This window comes from Panthera tigris, chromosome D2, assembly GCF_018350195.1.
Source record: "Panthera tigris isolate Pti1 chromosome D2, P.tigris_Pti1_mat1.1, whole genome shotgun sequence".
In the NCBI taxonomy this organism is placed as follows: Eukaryota; Metazoa; Chordata; class Mammalia; order Carnivora; family Felidae; genus Panthera; species Panthera tigris.
The window spans coordinates 39,386,791-39,402,498 of record NC_056670.1 but is presented as its reverse complement, the minus strand read 5'-3'; the positions used below and the strand labels follow the sequence as shown (position 1 = coordinate 39,402,498).

Sequence of the window (15,708 nt, the reverse complement as noted above, 5' to 3'; positions counted from 1 at the left end):
GGCCTGGCTTGTCTATGCCCTAATCTGCCAAAGGATTTTTAAAGCCTCCAGCCAGAAGCTGCAGCCTTAAACCAATTGGCCTCATGCATGTCATAGTACTATGCTCTGCAGGCACCCAGCACAGGTGAGAGACCCGCCTGATGCTAGAGGCGTGGACCCTTCCCAACAATACGTTTCTGATCTCTAGCTTTCACCTCACCTCTGGTTCCATGAGCTTACCTTGGAATCACAGGACTGATTGTTCTTCCAGCCCCACACATGGCTTAGTGTGCATGCTGGCCACTGACTGTCTGCCTGCAGGTGCCCCAGGCCAACCTTGTCTGGCTGTGACCATGGGCTGGTCCAGGAGGCCCTGCCTCTTCCAGGTTCACCCAGGTCCCAGGATAGGAAAGCAAACCCCAGTAAGTACTTGGCAACATTAGAACTTTCCATAGATTCCATAGATTCCAAGATTCCATAGAATCTTGCCAAAACCAGAGGTTGACTGGGAGCTGATATGATGATCCCAACCTCCCGTACCATAGAAGAGAAAATACTGAGGCCCAGTGAGAGGAAAGTAGAGTCCAAGGCCACAGTGTGAGTCAGGGGCAGAGCTGGGACCAGACCAGGAGCCAGACTTCTAACCTGGTGCTGTGCTAAGTCCAGACCTGACTTCTCTCCACCCCACCCAGCATATCCATCTCCTAGCTCTCTGTCTGCGGACCACTTTATTGCGTTCTCCAGAGTCTTACGCTCATGAGTTTACAATTTATTCTGAACTTTTCTCAAGTTTTCTTGAGCTTAAGAATTATCTGGGGTGCTTATCAAAGCAATGGATTGCTGGGGCCTAACCTAGGCATCCTGGTTTAGAATTTCTGGGGGACGGGTGCCTGGGTGCCTCAGTTGGTTAAGCATCTGACTCTCACTTTTGGCTCAGGTCATGATCTCACAGTTTCATGAGTTCGAGCCCCCTGTCGGGCTCTGCACTGACAGCTTAGGATTCTCTGTCTCTCCCTCTCTCTCTGCCCCTCCCCCACTCATGCTGTCTCTGTCTCTCTCAAAATAAATAAACTTAGAAAAAAAAAAAAAAAGAACTTCCAGGGGAGAGTCCTGATATTCCAATAGTTATTTTTTTTCATGTTTATTTATTTTGAGAGAGAGACAGGGAGGCAGAGAGACAGGGAGAGAGGGAGAATCCCAAGCAGGTTCCATGCTGTCAGCACAGAGCCCAGCATAGGGCTCGATCTCACGTACTGCAAGATCATGGCCTGAGTCAAAATCAAGAGTCCGACGCTTAACTTACCGAGTCACTTAGGGACCCCTCCAGTAATTCTTGTCATCAAGGAAGTTTGAAAAACTTTGCAGAGGCAATTGGGAGTCATTGAAGGTTTTGGAGCAAGGTCATAACATAAATAGTCATGCTTCTGCAAGATTAATTAGGTGGCTCTGTGGAAATCAGACTGTCCGCATCAAGCTGTAAAGAGCTCTGATAAGGGGTACCTGGGAAGGTATCTCTAAGATCTGAGTGGAGGGGTGAGACGTGTAGGTCCTGCAGCCATTTCTGCCTCTCATGATGCCTCCTTCCTGTCCCCAGTTGAGAGGAACGGCATGCACATATGACACAGCAGGGGGACGATTGGGTTGTCCCTCTAGGGATTTAGCACTGGTGTCTGAACGAGTCTCTGCCTCATCTCCCTGGTCTACCCCTGCCCACATCAAAGCCCACCCCTACCCTGATGTCCTGAGCAGAGCACATCTCCTCCTCCTTTGAGTACTCGTGTCACCTGTCCTTGACCTCTCCTCCAACCCTAGTTACTTCCTTCCATCCTAAATCAGGGAGGTACGTGTCTACTTCACCTCTAGAGTATAAAGTCTGTTAGGAATTGAGACTCCAGCTCATTCATTTTTGTTTCTACCCAAGATTCTTTGGACATAGACTACAACACATTGGTCTGGGCATCCAAATGTATTTCTCTAACTATAACTCCACTTGTTCCACGGAAACTCTGAATCCTCTAAACTTTCTTCCAGCCAATTCTCTAAGTGGCCAGGAGGTTTCTTATATGAGCTTTGAGAATGAGACCTCTTAGCTACCATGGGACACCTGCAATTTACCTCTTGTCTTCTGTCTTCCAAGAGCTGTTACAATATCTCTTTCCTTCACCTACTCAAAGAGTGGGGCAAGGCCCAGTGCCCTGCATGGCCCAGTTGCTGCTCGTTAGGCACTGAAGCTCAATGGCAAGTACATGGGAAGTCAATGTCACTGCCACCCCCAGTTCTAAATCTATCCATGCCTTGTCTTTTCTGTGTCCCACAAAGACACAGTCAACACGTTTATTCATTCAGTATAGGTGACTGTGCATCTGCTTGGTGCCAGGGCCATTAAGATACAACCCATTCAGACTCACTTAAGACATCTGTCAGAAGTGCCTGGAGTGAAGGCCTGTCTTCCTTGGAATCCCACATCAACCCTCAAAAGGACCCTCTTGGCCTGAAGCCATACATATGCACGATGATGCTCTCTTCCTCCATCAAAATGTCAAGAGAGACCCAATATCTTCCTGTGAATTAACTCTAGGGTCAAATCCCACCTCCATACAGTCCTCCAGACCATGCTAACTCCCAGAATAAACATACCTTAGGCCCACACTAACAAATGTCTCTTGAATATTAAATGAATGTCTTTCCCACACAAATTCTAAACAAAGACATCCTCTCTGCTCTCCTCCTTGACCCTTCATACACATTCTCCTAAACACACTAACTAAGAAGGCTTCATGGCTCTTAAAGGACTTTCAGCACTATGGTTGAGGGCCTCATAGCATCAGGGAGAAGTAATTAGAGAGTACAATTATATTAATCCTCTTTTACAAATGAGGCAAGTGAGACTCAGAGAAGTTAAGAGCTTCTCAGAACTGGGAGAATTGGATGTGGTATTTGAATCCAGGTTCTTTGCTCCTCGTTGCTGTGTTTTTTTCATTCCACCTTCTCTAGGGGTGAAGAAAGGCCCCTTGATCAAGGACCTACTCTGGTCCAGGTGTCTTATATGCTTCATCTCATCTAATCCTTGCAGTGGCCCCATGAGACAGATGTCATCACCCCCATTTTATAAATGGGGTGACTGAGATACAGGGTGGTCAAGTAACTTGCCAAGATCATCCAGCAAATAGGTGATGGGAGCAGGATTCCTATTTAGGTCACCTGGATCTGAAACCCATGACTTTGCCCCTCACCACATTGCCCTGCCATGTAGAAAACTCTATATCCTATGACTTTCTCATTAGAAAACCAGCCCTCATGCTACTGCAATCCTCATAAATAAGTTACCCCCCCCCCAGTCAATTAAGACATGAGCAGAAAGGGATACTGTAATTCCCAGACTGCTAACCAGCTGAGTAGAGCACGCTGTGTAGCTGGTCTGTGCTGTCCCTGTGTGATATCATACAAATTCCCAGCAACCACCAATCTTAAAAGTTAACAAGTGCATTAGCCCAGAGATCTCGCTGTAGGACTCAATGCCCTTCCACATCATAAAAGCACCTAAAAGGGGCACCTGGGTGGCTCACTTGGTTGAGGGACCAGCTCTTGGTTTAGGCTCAGGTCATGATCTCACCATTTGTGAGATCAGGCCCCACCTCGGGCTCTGCACCAACAGCACAGAGCCTCCTTGGGATTCTCTCTCCCTCTCTCTCTGCCCCTCCTTCCCCTCCTTGCACCCTCTGTCTCTCTTTCTCAAAATAAACAACATTAAAAACAATTTTTAAGTATCTAAAATCACCAAACTTCTAGGAGTTTGACTGGAAATTGAAAGGGTTGTTGTAAAATCATATTTGTAGAAGCTTTATTATGATGTAAATTATACCCACTACAAACTCAGATTTTAGCTCATTTTTCAGACAGGCAGTGGTATAGACTTTCTTAGGTCTTCCCTCCTACAGTTTTACTTTCCACTGGGAAGTAGAAAGAGAGAAAAGGAAGTGGTAGGTGAGGTGGACTTGAGATCACGGTGGGGGCAAAGCATCTGGGTCACAGGGCAGAATGCACCAGGACCTCATTTGGGGACCACAGGAACCCCTCCAGGGTGATTTCCAACAGACACTGCCTTGCCTTTCTCACTTTTCCACCTCTCATTCTTCCCACCCCTGTCATTGTCCTGTGCACCGAGTGGGGCAACGAAGGGTGTTGAGGACACCAGCCCACCTGACTGCTATTCCAGAGAAATCCTCATGCTTCCAGGGCCGGCCTCCTCCAGGTGCTGAGCACAGGCCGGAGTACTTCCACTATTTCACAATCCTCTGGATGAGGGACCATAAGGCAAGCTGAAGGCCAAGCACAAACTAGTACCCCACCCCCCCACCCCCACCCCTGCCACCTAGGGTAGGATATGTGTTATATTCCTCAGGCACTCCTGGCTGCCCAATGATAAAGGAAAGGGAAAGAAAACCGATGGTTAACTGATGAGTCTCCATCAGTTTACAAATATCTCATCAATAGCCTAATCTCTAGGAATTCCCTACTGTCTTAAAGATAATGCTTTGCTAGAAGGAAAAACCACTTTAGCTTGACAATTGCCAGGCCTCCGGTAATCTATGAGTCTTCTTTAGCATATGGAAATCCCTTCAAGAAACTTCCTCTTGACTTTTCTCCCCCAGTTCCACAGTATATAAGCAGTCACTCTTCACAACCCCAGTGCAGCTCTTTCTGCCCACAGGGCCATGCTTTACTAAAATCACTTTTTTGCACCAAAGACATCTTCAAGAATTCTTTCTTGGCCATCAGCTCCGAACCCCCTTCGCCTCCACACCCCCTCACTCTCGTGCATGGGTTTGCCCATGCTTCCTCCTCCATCCCTTCTAACATGCTTTCCATAATTCAGAGATTCTTCGTGTTTTGTCTCCTGCGAGTTCATTTATTTTTCCTGTAAGGCGTTCCCCTAGGATTTGAGCACAGACTCACAATGCGCTGCGTCTGCCTTCTTGAGCTCCTACGCCATTTCTCCAACACTGCCCTGACTCCAGCTTTCTCCCGGGTGTACCAAGTACTTTTCCTAAAACACTGCATGTTTGAAACCGAGCTACTGTTACGTGCCCACAATAGAGGCGGGTAAAAGACAGCTGGCTTCAAGAAGCACCCTATAAGAATCAGGACCAGAGTTGAGTGGCACGGAGAGGTTTCTGAAAAGGCAGCATCATCTCATCGTGCCCCACATTGGGCTTCCTTGTCTTCCTCCACTGCCTTCTCCTTACAGATGCTCTGTTCTGGTTAATGGACTCATCATTCGTTCAGTCACTCAGTCCAGAGAGTGGGGGACAGCCCTGAACTCTTACAACCAATCAGCAGTCAAGTGCTGTCAATTTTGTCCCTTTGATATGTCTCAAACATGCCCTCTTCTTTCTATCCCTAGATGATATTACCTGATTCCAGCCCTTCTCCTCTCCCTCGTGGATGATTGCAGTGGCTTCCTCACTGGGCTGCCTGTTGTGGTTTTCCCCTGAATAATCCAATCCTCCCTCAACTCTGCTGCCTCAGGGGTCTTGAGAAAATGCAAACTCTAACCTCTAAAAGCATTGTATTTGTTAGCGCCCTCCTGCAGCTTTCTGTCCCTCCAGCCCCAGGACTGTGCAGACTCTAAGCATTTTCCTTCTTGCACCTGGCAATATACAGCCATTCCCAGGTGCAGAGACAGACCGTGCTAGTTCCTACCCATATCCCTCAGTGCGGTCTGGTCTCTTCATCTATATTCACCCTGCCCAGGGCTCCCAAAACGTTGCCAATCACCTGCCAGGGAAATCCCTATTGTTCTTCAAAGTCCTCTTCAGGTATGGTCTGATGAACCAACACTTACCTAACACATCTAATCTCCCCTTAGCACTAACTAGTCCTTCCTCTATATGCTCTATATACTTGAGCAAACGTGTTTACCTCCTGTCTGTCTCCCTGGACTACTCAAAAACAGACGTCTTGCTTTCTTTGTCACACATCCAGAGGTCCTGTCCCCCTGAATGAACAGAACTCAATTCAACCAACCAACTCATTGCAGAAAACCTGAAGTTCATCACTTTGTGAAAAGAGTCTGAGTACGTACTTCTCTATCATCCTTGAAAATGATATTTAAAAGTAAAAGATGACGACACATTTCAAGGTAAGGTAAAATTACTCACTCTCATCCTAGGTACTGGCAAATGGCACAAGGTGCCCCGAGATTAACAGGGAAAGAAGATCAAGCTACTGAGTGGGGCAGCGACCATAGGACAAGTCACTGGGTTCCAACATACAATGAGTTTTATGGGAAAGATTTGGGAATATTATTCTGTGGCACAGGATATGATTCCCCAACATGGAGAGTAAAGAGGACAATGACCCCCAAAAATGCATCAAGAGGCTATTATAGGACTAGCATTTCGTTAAACATTTTATAAACATTGGATCCCTCAACAGTCATGTAAGATACATGTTATTAGTGATTTGCAAATAAAGAATTAGGTTAAATACAGAAAATAGTCCTAGTTTTATGCTAATAAACGAGAAAATAAGAATTTAAACTCAAATCTGACTAGTTCAAAGACCAACTTCCCAGACTAAATGTCAAATCAAAATAAAGAACATAAAAGTCTTAATATAAAATGATGGGCGATAAGAAAGGAACACCCAAAAATCATAACTATAGTGGTTAGGATTAAGGTCAGCTTCAGTTAACAGTGACATAAAATGACAGTGGCTTAAAGCGGGTTTATGTTTGTCTTATTTCAAAGTCTGAAGGCGGGCAGGCCAGGGCCAGGTTAGTGTCTGCAGCATCATCAGTCACTACCATTCCCAGGGGACAGCCCTCCTGCTCATGTCCCATCATGAAGCTCCAGCCATCACATCCATATTCCAAGAAGCAAGGACAGAAGGAGAGGAAGAAGGGGCAAAGCACTCCGGAAGCTATTATACAACAATGCCATTTACCCTTATTGCCTGGAACCTAATTACGCGCCTTCATCTGAATGCAGAGGAGGATGGGAAATGTAGTCTTATTCAATGCAGCCATGTGCCCTGGTAAAAAATCAAAACTTATGTGAAACGGAAAATGGAAATTAGGGTAAACAAGTAACTGCCTCTGCCACAGGCACTTAATACTAAATGTATTATAAATATTGTTTCAAAATTATTGTATTAATATGCCACTGTTCCTACAAAAGAAAATGCATCCATTTGTATATTAATGTGGGCTCACTCAGAAAGACTCCAACCTTTATTTGCAAACCTGGCAAGTCAGAAAGTATGAAAGTAAATGATGATTACTTTCCTCATGCCTTGGGTTCAAGTGAGGAGGGGGAAAGTGAGTTTTATCATTAATTATGATAATAGAGAAAATGTGGTTACTCGGAGCACACATCACATTTAATGGGGGATTGCTGAAGGCATTTGCTCTACCGTTAGATACAAGGCAAGGATGCCATTTTCACAACTCTTAACACTACGAGAGATAATAGCCAATCAGATAAGAGGAGGAAATCACAGTAAGAGCAAAATAGAACGTATGGCTTTTATATCAACAGAGAAAAACTCAATCTACCCAACGAAACACAGAAAAGAGGAAAAACACACAAAACAAATGGAAAATATGGCCTAAGATGGCAAATAAGTTCTAATCTGATAATAGTAAACCCAAATGGGTTAAACTTACCAATTTAAAATGAGACTCTCCACATTGGATTAAAGAAAACAATATCTACCAACATGTTGTCTTAGATACATTTCAAACCAAGAAATAGAGAAAAGCTAAAAAGTATTTAAATGAGGAGAGATATACCAGGCAAATATGAAACCAAAAAAGGCTGGGAGAGCAGTTTCAATACCTGACAAAATGGAATTCAAAGACCAAAGAGTAATGTTACATATATATTGATCAAAAGAAATAGTAGGGTAAAAAAATATAATGATGAATATTTATATATCTTACAATATAATTGTAATAATAATTCAAAATATACAAAGCAATAACCTCCAGGATTGTGGGAAGAGATTTATAAATCAACAATTACAGTTAAGAATTTAATATCCCCTTCTCAGAAACTGATAAATAAAGCCATAAAAATTGAGCAAAAGTAGAGACTATCTGGATAATGCAATTATTGAAGATAGAGGACTTCATACCCAATAAGTACAGAGTATGCATTCTTTCTAATTACATATTTAACCTGCACCAAGAAATGACCATCTATAACACCATGGAAGTGTCAATAAATTCTAAAAGGTATATTCTACTATGACAAAGGTATGTATGTTCTCTACTCAGATTCCAATAGAGACTACTAACAAAACATTAAGTTCAAAATTCTATGTATCAGGAAATAGGATTAGATATGACTAATAACTTTTGGTCTAACAAATCATAACTGAAATTAATAAATGCTCTAAGACTCAGTAACAATTAAGACACTCCATTTCAAAATCTGTGGGAATAGAAGAACTTTCCAGATACTCATAAATTCATCTAAACAGTAAAAACAGAAATTGAAAAGCTCCAATTCAAGAAATTGCAAAAAGGCAAAAATAAATGAAATTGGTAACTAAAAAATAGACATTGTACAAAACCAAAAGCTAGTTCTTTGAAGAAATTAACAACATAGAACTTTGGCAACACTGATCAGAACAAAACGGGGAAAATTAAAAAGTGGAATGAAATAGGAAACACCTACAGGCACAATATAAATAAAATAATAAATAAAACAACTACACATGAATAAATCTTAAAACCTGAGATAAAGTAAGAGATTTCTTGACAATACTTCTGGGAGGAGCAGAACGTGGGTCTGACCCAGTGAGAAGCAATAGCCCACGGCCCCAGATCCCTGCCCCACCGACTAAGGGTCTCAGCCCAGATGCCAGAAGTCCACCTGCCATTCTTCATACCCCAAGGCTCATCTCTGAGAAGACACCCACCTTCCATCACTCTAGTCTCAGAATTTTCTGAAACTCAGATGTGACCAGATAGCACCCTTTGGTGGTTCTGAGACACTCATAGCCAAGGGGAGGCTAAGGACACATGACACCTGAATATGACATGGTATCTCTGATGCAATCCTGAAACTGAAAGGCCCCTTAGGTAAAAACTCAAAAAGGCCGAATAAAGTATGGACTTCAGTTAAAAATAATATATCAATAGGGGCACCTGGGTAGCTTAGTTGACTGAGCGTCTGACTTTGGCTCAGGTCATGATCTCACAGTTCATGAGTTCAATCCCCACATTGGGCTCTGTGCTGACAGTTCAGAGCCTGGAGCCTGCTTCGGATTCTGTGCCTCCCACTCTCTCTCTGCCCCTCCCCTGCTTGTGCTCTGTCTGTCTGTCTATCTCTCTCTCTCAAATATAAATAAACAGCAAAAAAAAATTTTTTTAATAATAATAATATATCAATATTGGTTCATACATTGTAATCAATGTACCCAGTTATTATAAGATATTAATAATAGGGGAAACTGGGTGTGGGATACATGGGAATTCTCTGTTCTCTCTTGGCAATTTTTCTGTAAATCTAAAAACTATTGTAAAATGAACAGTTATTAAATTAAAAAGAAACTAGTAGAGGGGAAAAAAAACTTTCAATAATTTCCCAACACTTCTTTTCTTTTTTAAAAAATTTTTAAATGTTTTATTTATTTTTGAGACAGAGAGAGACAGGGCATGAGCAGGGTAGGGGCAGAGAGAGAGGGAGACACAGAATCCGAAGCAGGCTCCAGGCTCTGAGATGTCAGCACAGAGCCCGACGCGGGGCTCAAACCACAAGATCATGGCCTGAGCCGAAGTCAGACGCTTAACCGACTAAGCCACCCAGGCGCCCCCCTCCCCCAACACTTCTAAATTCCAGTCCCTTATCTTGGGAAATGTAGCCCTTTGTGTGATGACATTCCTAGGGGACAGAGATCAGTAATCAGGGCTGCAAGAGAGAGATGGAAAGAAATGGAAAGCCTGCTTCTTGTCACTTATCCAGGCTACAGGACAGAATGTGGGTGGAACACTTTAAAAAAATTTTTTTTAATGTTTATATATATTTGAGAGAGAGACAGAGACACAGCGTGAGTCAGGGAGGGGCAGACAGAGACAGAATCTGAAGCAAGCTCCAGGCTCTGAGCTGTCAGCACAGAGCCTGACGTGGGGCTCGAACTCACAAGCCATGAGATCATGACCTGAGCCAAAGTCAGATGCTTAACCGACTGAGCCACGCAGGTGCCCCTGGGTAGAACACTTTAAAGACAGAGCCTGGGAAAGAAAGAAAAAAGAAATAGCTTAGGCTTGGGAAGCATCCTAATTTTGATCAGCAAAATGTTCTCCAAAAGGAGCCCTGGCATGCCTTGAGAACATGTATGTAGTCACAGCTATAGGGACATCTGCTACTCTGCACCCTAAGCTTGAGACCTACGGAGTTGCAGCAGCCCAGGCTAGAACCCCCACAATGGCCCAGTAGGGGGTCCTTCCACCATCCAAAGCATTAAGACATGATCAAGCATGGTTCAGTCATCTCTAAAGAGCCTACCTGGCTCACAGGCTGCTCTCCATGGCCGCAGCCCCAGATCATTTTCAGATCATCCTCAACCCTTGGCTGGCCATACCAAACACTAGACAACCGCCATGGGTCCTTGCCCAAGCTTGCCCCTTTCAGGTCAAGTTCCCAGGGCTCAGTCCAAACAGATTGCCACAATTTTATGAGAGAGTGCTAGAACAGAATAGAGGAGTTCTATACTTCCAGCTCTAAAAATTTTTCTGAATTTCTCCATGAACTCTACAAAACTGGACTGTTAAATTTCCTTCTTCCTACTTCAGACTCCTCATCTTCAATTCCTCTGTAGCTCTGCTGGAAATGAATGAAACCCCCTAAGAGCCTCCAGCTTTCTTTCTACCCAGACCCCATGAAAAGAGAATTCTGTGCTTGAAAATGGGTGGGCTGCAGGAGAAATGCCAGGTGGCCACATAGAGAAGCTACTTTGCAAGTTACATTTCCATCTACATCCCCCTCATTCATCTTTTGGCAAAGAGCAGAGAGAGGATTAAGAATGAGGAGGATTCCATCAAGTCAGGCAAAATTAATTAGCTGCAATTTCACTGCTGAGCTGCCAGGTAAATTTCACAGTGTAATCACTCCAAGTTCCTGCATTAACACGACAATAACACCTTATAAGCATTCAATATCCCATTTCCCTCCATGCATGGTCAAGCCTAAGAATTAGGTACTAGCCCAGCCGCCATGCTTGGTTTAGATCTGGGAAGAATCAAATTTTGTAGAATGGTTCTCGTAAAGAAACACAATAGCTGCTATCTCCATTTTCCCTCCTCTCCACTCACCTCTCCACTCTGGAAAGAGGTTGGACTCCTCTCTCTGGGCCTGTGAGCGAGGCTGGCTAGCAGTGTGGTAGAGTAGAAAGCACGCGGGTGTTGGCCATTAACCCACTATGTCACTTTGGGCATTTTGCTCAGACTCGCTGGATCTTAGTTTCCTCACCTGTAAAACAGGAACAATAGCATAGTCTTGTGTGCCTCCAGGCCCATTAGGAGAATCACATTAGATTATGGAATATTGTTTACACTTTGCTAATGGAACAGTGGTTCAGTCACTAAGGAGAAAGAAGGAAGGAAGGAAGGAAGGAAGGAAGGAAGGAAGGAAGGAAGGAAAGAAAAGGAAGGAAAGAAAAGAAAGAAAGGAAAGAAAGAAAGAAAGAAAGAAAGAAAGAAAGAAAGAAAGAAAGAAAGAAAGAAAGAAAGAAGAAAAAGCATGAGGGGAAGACTCAGTTATTTAGAAATGAGCACTCACACACCCACACTGCACATTCACTTCCCAGCCTAAGATCTGGCTGAGTGTCAAGGTCAGCATGAATACTGGTGGCTACAGATGTGGGTGGGGTGTCTATTCCCCACTTCCCAGAGCTGATATTCAAGCAAAATACACATTATTCCTCAGCTAATATTCCTTAGCTGTTATTCTTCTGAAAAAGCTGACATTTCTGCTGTTGGACCTTCCCCAAAACATCAATAGCTAGTTATTTATCTCTAATGGCTCAAGGGAAGAAACACAACAATCCCATAATTAACCAATGAGGTTGACAAGACAGCTTGCACTGTAGCCTGGACGGCCACAAGGAACGTCACCCAGGGTCTGGCCAATGATACACAGCCACGTGGACAAGCTTTGGGGCCAGGCCAGCTGGAGTTAGAATGCAGGCTCTGCAACTACACCTTTCTGAAGTTTCCTCACCTTTATGAGGGAATGATAGTACCTATGTTATTGGATTATTGAGATGCACCTAATACAGCACCTGACACAAAATTAGTGCCCAGTATAGCCCTCCATGGCAACAACCATGTGGCACCCACCCAATTGCAGCTTACTGACTGGCTGATTTCCATTTAAGGAAACTGAAGATACGGGAAGAAAAACTTGAGGGGATTGGAGGCTTGTGGTATTTGGATTACACTTAATGGCCCAGAAAGCATAGAGGGGAAGCAAAGCTTGGACCCCAGTAGCAGCTTCCCACATACGAGAAGAAGCAAAGTGAACTGGAAGAAGGACATCCATCCACCCTGACCATGACTCACCAGTCTGAACACCTTCTACACCACCTGCGCCTGTCTCAGAGAATACTAGCCACTGGGAAGTTTTCTTTGTGTCAAATGAAACCTTGTCAGTAGACCAGTGTAGGCTCGAGGTCTGCCCTCTGCTGCTACATAGAGCAGTTCTACATCTGCTTCCAAATGGTGGCCCTACAAAAGCACCTCCTAATGTTTATTTATTTGAGGGGGGGGGCAGAGCACAAAAGAGGAGGGGCAGATAGAGAGGGAGACACAGAATCTAAAACAGGCTCCAGGCTCCAAGCTGTCAGCACAGAGCCCCATGCGAGGCTTGAACCCACCAACCGTGAGATCATGACCTGAGCCAAAATTGAGAGCCACTTAACTGAGTCACCCCGACACCCCTACGAAAGCACCTCTTGTCTCCACTAAGGACTCCCCATTCCTTCCTCAGTCCCCAAAGACCAAACAGAAACTCTGTTGCCCACTACTTAATCGCAAGGGCTCTGAAGTCAGATGGATGTGGAGTGAATCTAGTTGGGGCCCGGTCCGGCTATTTGACCTTCCTAAGACTTAACACCTCTTCTGTAATACAGAGAATTTAATAGAGAAGACACCTGATAGAGTCCGGTGCACAATGTGAACACTGGTCTTAACTCATATTCAGCACTTAATACATGTTGGGAATTTTGATAAAATGGAGAATTTACAGGGGGTGCCTGGGTGGCTCAGTCGGTTGAGCGTCCGACTTCGGCTCAGGTCACGATCTCGCGGTCCATGAGTTCGAGCCCCGCGTCGGGCTCTGGGCTGATGGCCCAGAGCCTGGAGCCTGCTTCCGATTCTGTCTCCCCTCTCTCTCTGCCCCTCCCCCATTCATGCTTTGTCTCTCTCTGTCTCAAAAATAAATAAACGTTAAAAAAAAAAAAATTTAAAAAAAAAAAAATGGAGAATTTACAGGAGAAGATATAGCTAATAGAGTTTTATGCACAATGCCAGCATAAGTCCTAATGCATATTAAGTATTCCATTAAATACTAGTATTATTCTTCCTTCAAACTCTTATATATTTATGATTCTGACACCTTTAACTGTTCAACTACATATATATATGGCTCCCTGTAAGTGTCTAGTTTCCTCCTACCTCACTGGCTGATACCACTCAGTGTCCTTTGTTAATTCAGGTTGTTTGGATGCCTCCAAATGGTAGGGTGCCTGGGCTTTGTCCTAGCCCCTCAAACCTCCTCTTTCTACCCCTGGCTTCTAATAACATCCTTATGTCTAGGACTGCCCCAACTGTGTTAACTCTAGCTCATACCTTTCCATTGAGCTCTACACTTACATATCCAATTATTTACTAGACATTTCCATTCGGATATTGTGTAGTAAAAAAGTTAACCTTGCCCCCCCAAAAAATATCTAGTCTTTGCCATTCACTTCTGGGAGCTTATCTGTAAGTCCTTGGAATATCCTGACTGATAGGAGTGTCTTTATTTTCCTGAGAGCCTTGGATGGCACCAAATAGTCTAACAACGTGATTTAGGTTACATAGTATCAGCATAACCAAAGAGACTGGAAATTAAGATCAGCCCCATGAGTACTCATTCATGCCTATGTGATGAGCCCTCTGAATGCCAAGGCCCAGGTGAGCCCCCTGGTTGGCAATACTCCATGCATATTGTCACACATTGATATTGGGAGAGAAATACTACCCTGACTTCACAGGGAAAGGACAACGGAAGTTCCATATTTGGTACTTCTGGACTCTGCTATGAGCTTCTTCCATTGACTGATTCTAATCTGTATCCTTGCCTTGTAATAGCCCATAAACATGAGTAAAACAGCTTTCCGTGAACTCCAAGAGTCCTTCTAGTGAATTATCAAATATGAAGGTGGTTTTAAAAGTCCCCAAGCTTGAGCACCTGGGTGGCTCAGTCGGTAGAGCGTCCGACTTTGGCTCGGGTCATGATCTCACAGTTTGTGAGTTCGAGCCCCGTGTCAGGCTCTGTGCTGACAGCTCAGAGCCTGGAGCCTGCTTCGGATTCTGTGTCTCCCTCTCTCTCTGCTCCTCCCCTGCTCATGCTCTCTCTCTCTCTCTCTCTATCTCTCTCTCTCTCTCTGTGTCTCTCTCTCTCCTTCAAAAAAATAAATAAAAACATTTTTAAAAATTTTAAAAAAAAGTCCCCAAGCTTGCAGCTGGTGTCAGAAGTGTGGGTGATCTGATATGCACCCACTTCAGAGTGGGCAAACTCCTATGGGTTCCAACTAGCATCTCAAACCTAATGTAACCAAAACAAGAACCTTGATCTTTCCTTCCAAATAATAAACTAACAATATTTTTTTTAATCTTCAGAACACGACTCCTAATATCTTGCTCATCTCCAGAAGACCAGCAGAAGAAAATGGGACGTGGGAAATAGGCATTGGGGGCACTTCTTACAGGCCAAGACTGGAAGCAGGACCTATCACCAAACGCACATGCCACAGGTTGAAACTTAATCAGAGTCATACCCACCATCAAGGGTGGCTAGGAAATATACAAGCCTTGGGTGCCTAGAAGAAGAAAGGGCTTAGTTAGCCATCCCTGCCATACATCCCATCAATTTAGGACTAGTGCTCAATCCCTTATCTCTGTTCTTCAAACACCTAGGTCTATTCCACCTCAGGCTGCCCACCACTGTTCTCTTTGCCTGGCTCTCTGCGTGGCTGGCTCCTTCTTATCATCTCGACCTTAGCTTAAATGTCAGATCCTCAAAGAGGGCTTTCCTGGCCACTCGATCTAAAGGAGCCTCCGCTCACCGGGGACTTTCTGACATACCCCACTGTCTCAATTTTGTATTGCCCTTATATCAGCATCTGAATCTGCCTTGTTATTTCCACACTTGTTTATTACCATGTCTACATTAGATTAAGAAATTCATGAGTGCCTGGCCCTGGCAGATGCTAATGAATATTTTTGAATAGAAGAATGAACGAATGAATGCTTTTCTTCCACTCTTCTCTCCAGTCCAGTGAATACCATTATGATCATTACTCTAAACTCTTTATCGGGCCTATTGCTTATCTCTGTTTCATTTAGTTCTTTTCCTGAGGTTTTGTCTTCTTCTTTTATTTGGACCATATTCCTCTGTCTCTTCATTTTGCTTGACTTTCTGTATTTGTTTCTATATTGAGGTGGAACAGTTACTT

The 15,708-nt window shown here is 44.0% G+C and overlaps 1 long non-coding RNA gene across 1 annotated transcript; it reads left to right on the top strand.

The window, feature by feature from the left end:
* Positions 1-490: 490 nt before the first annotated feature.
* LOC122231793 lies at positions 491-15,008 on the top strand. The gene is made up of 3 exons (XR_006209031.1): positions 491-576; positions 5,965-6,056; positions 14,873-15,008. It is a non-coding gene; the product is annotated as an uncharacterized LOC122231793 (long non-coding RNA).
* Positions 15,009-15,708: the final 700 nt, after the last annotated feature.